The following is a 7,500-nucleotide window of genomic DNA, read 5'->3' on the forward strand; positions in this document are numbered from 1 at the left end:
TTCTGGAGCTCGTGCCAACTTTGGCGAATATTTTCTAAGTGCCAACGGCTCTTGCGCCGTAAAGTGTCCGCTTTGCCTGGTTCCCTCGGTCGGCCACAAATAGCGAAAAATCAGCCTCTCCTTCTGGAGCTCGCCTAAGTGCCAACGGCTCTTGCGCCGTAATGTGTCCGCTTTGTCTGGTTCCCTCGGTCGGCCACAAACGGCGAAAAATCAGCCTCTCATTCTGGAGCTCGTGCCAACTTTGGCGAATATTTTCTAAGTGCCAACGGCTCTTGCGCCGTAATGTGTCCGCTTTGCCTGGTTCCCTCGGTCGGCCACAAATAGCGAAAAAATCAGCCTCTCCTTCTGGAGCTCGCCTAAGTGCCAACGGCTCTTGCGCCGTAATGTGTCCGCTTTGCCTGGTTCCCTCGGTCGGCCACAAACGGCGAAAAATCAGCCTCTCATTCTGGAGCTCGTGCCAACTTTGGCGAATATTTTCTAAGTGCCAACGGCTCTTGCGCCGTAATGTGTCCGCTTTGCCTGGTTCCCTCGGTCGGCCACAAATAGCGAAAAAATCAGCCTCTCCTTCTGGAGCTCGCCTAAGTGCCAACGGCTCTTGCGCCGTAATGTGTCCGCTTTGTCTGGTTCCCTCGGTCGGCCACAAACGGCGAAAAATCAGCCTCTCATTCTGGAGCTCGTGCCAACTTTGGCGAATATTTTCTAAGTGCCAACGGCTCTTGCGCCGTAATGTGTCCGCTTTGCCTGGTTCCCTCGGTCGGCCACAAATAGCGAAAAAATCAGCCTCTCCTTCTGGAGCTCGCCTAAGTGCCAACGGCTCTTGCGCCGTAATGTGTCCGCTTTGCCTGGTTCCCTCGGTCGGCCACAAACGGCGAAAAATCAGCCTCTCATTCTGGAGCTCGTGCCAACTTTGGCGAATATTTTCTAAGTGCCAACGGCTCTTGCGCCGTAATGTGTCCGCTTTGCCTGGTTCCCTCGGTCGGCCACGAACGGCGAAAAATCAGCCTCTCCTTCTGGAGCTCGCCTAAGTGCCAACGGCTCTTGCGCCGTAATGTGTCCGCTTTGCCTGGTTCCCTCGGTCGGCCACAAATAGCGAAAAACCAGCCTCTCCTTCTGGAGCTCGCCTAAGTGCCAACGGCTCTTGCGCCGTAATGTGTCCGCTTTGCCTGGTTCCCTCGGTCGGCCACAAACGGCGAAAAACCAGCCTCTCCTTCTGGAGCTCGCCTAAGTGCCAACGGCTCTTGCGCCGTAATGTGTCCGCTTTGCCTGGTTCCCTCGGTCGGCCACAAATAGCGAAAAATCAGCCTCTCCTTCTGGAGCTCGTGCCAACTTTGGCGAATATTTTCTAAGTGCCAACGGCTCTTGCGCCGTAATGTGTCCGCTTTGCCTGGTTCCCTCGGTCGGCCACAAATAGCGAAAAACCAGCCTCTCCTTCTGGAGCTCGCCTAAGTGCCAACGGCTCTTGCGCCGTAATGTGTCCGCTTTGCCTGGTTCCCTCGGTCGGCCACAAATAGCGAAAAACCAGCCTCTCCTTCTGGAGCTCGCCTAAGTGCCAACGGCTCTTGCGCCGTAATGTGTCCGCTTTGCCTGGTTCCCTCGGTCGGCCACAAATAGCGAAAAACCAGCCTCTCCTTCTGGAGCTCGCCTAAGTGCCAACGGCTCTTGCGCCGTAATGTGTCCGCTTTGCCTGGTTCCCTCGGTCGGCCACAAATAGCGAAAAACCAGCCTCTCCTTCTGGAGCTCGCCTAAGTGCCAACGGCTCTTGCGCCGTAATGTGTCCGCTTTGCCTGGTTCCCTCGGTCGGCCACAAACGGCGAAAAACCAGCCTCTCCTTCTGGAGCTCGCCTAAGTGCCAACGGCTCTTGCGCCGTAATGTGTCCGCTTTGCCTGGTTCCCTCGGTCGGCCACAAATAGCGAAAAATCAGCCTCTCCTTCTGGAGCTCGTGCCAACTTTGGCGAATATTTTCTAAGTGCCAACGGCTCTTGCGCCGTAATGTGTCCGCTTTGCCTGGTTCCCTCGGTCGGCCACAAACGGCGAAAAATCAGCCTCTCCTTCTGGAGCTCGCCTAAGTGCCAACGGCTCTTGCGCCGTAATGTGTCCGCTTTGCCTGGTTCCCTCGGTCGGCCACAAATAGCGAAAAACCAGCCTCTCCTTCTGGAGCTCGCCTAAGTGCCAACGGCTCTTGCGCCGTAATGTGTCCGCTTTGCCTGGTTCCCTCGGTCGGCCACAAACGGCGAAAAACCAGCCTCTCCTTCTGGAGCTCGCCTAAGTGCCAACGGCTCTTGCGCCGTAATGTGTCCGCTTTGCCTGGTTCCCTCGGTCGGCCACAAATAGCGAAAAATCAGCCTCTCCTTCTGGAGCTCGTGCCAACTTTGGCGAATATTTTCTAAGTGCCAACGGCTCTTGCGCCGTAATGTGTCCGCTTTGCCTGGTTCCCTCGGTCGGCCACAAACGGCGAAAAATCAGCCTCTCCTTCTGGAGCTCGCCTAAGTGCCAACGGCTCTTGCGCCGTAATGTGTCCGCTTTGCCTGGTTCCCTCGGTCGGCCACAAATAGCGAAAAACCAGCCTCTCCTTCTGGAGCTCGCCTAAGTGCCAACGGCTCTTGCGCCGTAATGTGTCCGCTTTGCCTGGTTCCCTCGGTCGGCCACAAACGGCGAAAAACCAGCCTCTCCTTCTGGAGCTCGCCTAAGTGCCAACGGCTCTTGCGCCGTAATGTGTCCGCTTTGCCTGGTTCCCTCGGTCGGCCACAAATAGCGAAAAATCAGCCTCTCCTTCTGGAGCTCGTGCCAACTTTGGCGAATATTTTCTAAGTGCCAACGGCTCTTGCGCCGTAATGTGTCCGCTTTGCCTGGTTCCCTCGGTCGGCCACAAACGGCGAAAAATCAGCCTCTCCTTCTGGAGCTCGCCTAAGTGCCAACGGCTCTTGCGCCGTAATGTGTCCGCTTTGCCTGGTTCCCTCGGTCGGCCACAAATAGCGAAAAACCAGCCTCTCCTTCTGGAGCTCGCCTAAGTGCCAACGGCTCTTGCGCCGTAATGTGTCCGCTTTGCCTGGTTCCCTCGGTCGGCCACAAACGGCGAAAAATCAGCCTCTCCTTCTGGAGCTCGCCTAAGTGCCAACGGCTCTTGCGCCGTAATGTGTCCGCTTTGCCTGGTTCCCTCGGTCGGCCACAAATAGCGAAAAACCAGCCTCTCCTTCTGGAGCTCGCCTAAGTGCCAACGGCTCTTGCGCCGTAATGTGTCCGCTTTGCCTGGTTCCCTCGGTCGGCCACAAATAGCGAAAAATCAGCCTCTCCTTCTGGAGCTCGCCTAAGTGCCAACGGCTCTTGCGCCGTAATGTGTCCGCTTTGCCTGGTTCCCTCGGTCGGCCACAAATAGCGAAAAATCAGCCTCTCCTTCTGGAGCTCGCGCCAACTTTGGCGAATATTTTCTAAGTGCCAACGGCTCTTGCGCCGTAATGTGTCCGCTTTGCCTGGTTCCCTCGGTCGGCCACAAATAGCGAAAAATCAGCCTCTCCTTCTGGAGCTCGCCTAAGTGCCAACGGCTCTTGCGCCGTAATGTGTCCGCTTTGCCTGGTTCCCTCGGTCGGCCACAAATAGCGAAAAATCAGCCTCTCCTTCTGGAGCTCGCGCCAACTTTGGCGAATATTTTCTAAGTGCCAACGGCTCTTGCGCCGTAAAGTGTCCGCTTTGTCTGGTTCCCTCGGTCGGCCACAAATAGCGAAAAATCAGCCTCTCCTTCTGGAGCTCGCGCAAGTGCCAACGGCTCTTGCGCCGTAAAGTGTCCGCTTTGTCTGGTTCCCTCGGTCGGCCACAAATAGCGAAAAATCAGCCTCTCCTTCTGGAGCTCGTGCCAACTTTGGCGAATATTTTCTAAGTGCCAACGGCTCTTGCGCCGTAAAGTGTCCGCTTTGTCTGGTTCCCTCGGTCGGCCACAAATAGCGAAAAATCAGCCTCTCCTTCTGGAGCTCGCGCAAGTGCCAACGGCTCTTGCGCCGTAAAGTGTCCGCTTTGTCTGGTTCCCTCGGTCGGCCACAAATAGCGAAAAATCAGCCTCTCCTTCTGGAGCTCGTGCCAACTTTGGCGAATATTTTCTAAGTGCCAACGGCTCTTGCGCCGTAAAGTGTCCGCTTTGTCTGGTTCCCTCGGTCGGCCACAAATAGCGAAAAATCAGCCTCTCCTTCTGGAGCTCGCGCAAGTGCCAACGGCTCTTGCGCCGTAAAGTGTCCGCTTTGTCTGGTTCCCTCGGTCGGCCACAAATAGCGAAAAATCAGCCTCTCCTTCTGGAGCTCGTGCCAACTTTGGCGAATATTTTCTAAGTGCCAACGGCTCTTGCGCCGTAATGTGTCCGCTTTGTCTGGTTCCCTCGGTCGGCCACAAATAGCGAAAAATCAGCCTCTCCTTCTGGAGCTCGTGCCAACTTTGGCGAATATTTTCTAAGTGCCAACGGCTCTTGCGCCGTAAAGTGTCCGCTTTGCCTGGTTCCCTCGGTCGGCCACAAATAGCGAAAAATCAGCCTCTCCTTCTGGAGCTCGCGCCAACTTTGTCAAAAAATTTCTAAGTGCCAACGGCTCTTGCGCCGTAAAGTGTCCGCTTTGCCTGGTTCCCTCGGTCGGCCACAAATAGCGAAAAATCAGCCTCTCCTTCTGGAGCTCGCGCCAACTTTGTCGAAAAATTTCTAAGTGCCAACGGCTCTTGCGCCGTAAAGTGTCCGCTTTGTCTGGTTCCCTCGGTCGGCCGCAAATAGCGAAAAATCAGCCTCTCGCCCGTCAGGTACCAGGCGTTGGGGTACCAGGGGTAAGTGCAGTACCAGCTTTGGTCTGTTGGTGCGCCAGAGTACGATGAGTTGGTCCCCCTAGTCACTGTACTCATTACCTTTACCCCCAAATCGCAAAATATAGTCAGAACGAGTGTGGGGAACACAAGTTTTGGCCCCGAGAACCAGGCGGCTGGTGTCTCTAGCGATGTGTTCCCCCCCAAAAAGTGTTCACATGCTCGGACAGCGAACCTAGGAGCTACCGCAAAGCACTCTGGAAGTGCAAGAGCGAAAAATTTTCTAAGTACAAAAACTCTCGAAAATTTTCAAAGTGTCACAGTGCTCGAAAATTTTCAAAGTGCTACATGCTTTCCATCCAAGGAAGGAATAGTGGAGGACCGGCCGCCTCCTTAAACACAAGCCGGCGGAACGACGGGGAGGACCGGCCGCCTCCTTAAACACAGGCCGGTGGAACGTTTGGCAGAATTCTTCTCGTGGAGGACCGGCCGCCTCCTTAAACACAAGCCGGCGGAACGACGGGGAGGACCGGCCGCCTCCTTAAACACAGGCCGGTGGAACGTTTGGCAGAATTCTTCTCGTGGAGGACCGGCCGCCTCCTTAAACACAGGCCGGTGGGAACGGTTGGCAGAATTGCGTGACGGCCGCCTGCTCCCGGCGTCCGCACGTGAACGAACACCCCCTCCCGGGGACGGCCGTCTGCTCCCGACCGCCGTCCTTCACCCCCTCACCTTCCGGACCCCCGTCTGCTCCCGGCGGGCCTCCGAGTACCCCCACCTTCTCCCGAACTGACCGACAGGCAATGAGACCCGCCTTGGTAGGGCCCCCACCGGCCCCGGCTCGCGCCGGCGTTGGGTGGACGGTTCCTCCCCACTTGCGGGTCGCTCTCCACGGAGGACCGGTCGCCTCACTAAACATAGGCCGGGCGAAAATCTGCGAATGTTATACATCCAAGGAGGGAGGACCGGCCGCCTCCTTAAACCACCGGCCGGGCGAAAATATGCGAATGTTATACATCCAAGGAGGGAGGACCGGTCGCCTCACTAAACATAGGCCGGGCGAAAATCTGCGAATGTTATACATCCAAGGAGGGAGGACCGGCCGCCTCCTTAAACCACCGGCCGGGCGAAAATCTGCGAATGTTATACATCCAAGAAAGGAAGGAAGGAGGGAACCGGCCGCCTCCTTAAACACAGGCCGGGCGAAAATCTGCGAATCTTATCCATCCAAGGACGGAGGACCGGCCGCCTCCTTAAACACAGGCCGGTAGGAACGGTTGGCAGAATCGCGTGACGGCCGCCTGCTCCCGGCGTCCGCACGTGAACGAACACCCCCTCCCGGGGACGGCCGTCTGCTCCCGGCCGCCGTCCTTCACCCCCCTCAGCTTCCGGACCCCCGTCTGCTCCCGGCGGGCCTCCGAGTACCCTCCCCTTCTCCCGAACTGACCGACTGGCACTCATGACCCGCCTTGGTAGGGCCCCCACCGGCCCCGGCTCGCGCCGGCGTTGGGTGGACGGTTCCTCCCCACTTGCGGGTCGCACTCTAGCGCCTCGGCCGCCGCGAGAGCGTGCGCTACGCGCCGCCCCCGCAGGCCTTGGCGCGACCGAACGGCAGCGAGACCGAGACGCCCCGAATCACCCACCTAGAGGAAATCAACGGAGGCCGAGCGCGCGATCCGATTGCGGCACGCCGCGTGGGTGTCCGCCGGCCGCGCCGGTCTACCGCGAATGCTGTTTCTCAAACCCTTGCCTAACCAGACGGCACCGCGGGATGTGTTGTCGCAACTCTGCTCGACTATCGGAATAGCCTTTCCCGACTACCGCGTTGCGGGAGGCGTCTTTCGTGCCGCCGGTGGCGTATGACCTTCCGCGAGAGGCGTGCGGGCTCGGGGGGGCCGCAACGACCGAGTCTGACTCGGACGGGGCGCAGCTTCCCTCCCGGTCGCAGCAATAAGCGCCGAACGCAGCGTTGGTCACCAGCCACCCCGGCGGGTTCGTCGGGAGCGCCGGTACCCTTCCGTAGCTAGTTGCCAGCTGGCCACAGCGGGCCGCACCGACCGAGTCTGACTCGGACGGGGCGCAGCTTCCCGTCTGGGTGACAGCGGCGCTGAGGACGGCGGGGCGGCCGGAACCCCTTCGACCCCCCGGCTCCCACCAGTGTCGATCAAACTCCGCATCCTGGCCGTAGCGCGAGACCGGCGGGCCGCAACGACCGAGTCTGACTCGGACGGGGCGCAGCTTCCCGCTTGGGCCTCGGCGCGCGCGCCTCGCGCGGGCAAGTCGCCGGCACAGCGCCGCGCCCCCGACCCCCGCTTTACGGAAACGAAGCGAGCCTCAGCGGGCCGCAACGACCGAGTCTGACTCGGACGGGGCGCAGCTTCCCGCCTGGGTCATCGCACGTTCCCCCAGCTCGGGCCTGGGAGGCCGACGCCTTTCCCCCGGACCACCGCCGTGCCCGCACGGTTCATCCTCGGCCCCCGCTGGCCAAGCCCGACCGACGTGCCACCCCCGTTGCCGAGTTCGCTCTTCCCGAGCTTCGTCCCCAACCCTCACGCGAGCCGTCCGTCCCCCGAACCGACCGACGGGAGCCGCTTGCCAAGCGACGTCAGCGTCAGCGTCCTACGGGTCTGATCTGGCCACAGTACTTGCGCGGCAGATAGCGACACCGCGGCGGCGGCGGCGGCGGCGGCAGCCAAAGGGCGGGCCCAGCTCACACGGATCAGCTTACGGAG

This window comes from Syngnathus typhle, unplaced genomic scaffold (assembly GCF_033458585.1).
Source record: "Syngnathus typhle isolate RoL2023-S1 ecotype Sweden unplaced genomic scaffold, RoL_Styp_1.0 HiC_scaffold_341, whole genome shotgun sequence".
Taxonomy (NCBI): domain Eukaryota; kingdom Metazoa; phylum Chordata; class Actinopteri; order Syngnathiformes; family Syngnathidae; genus Syngnathus; species Syngnathus typhle.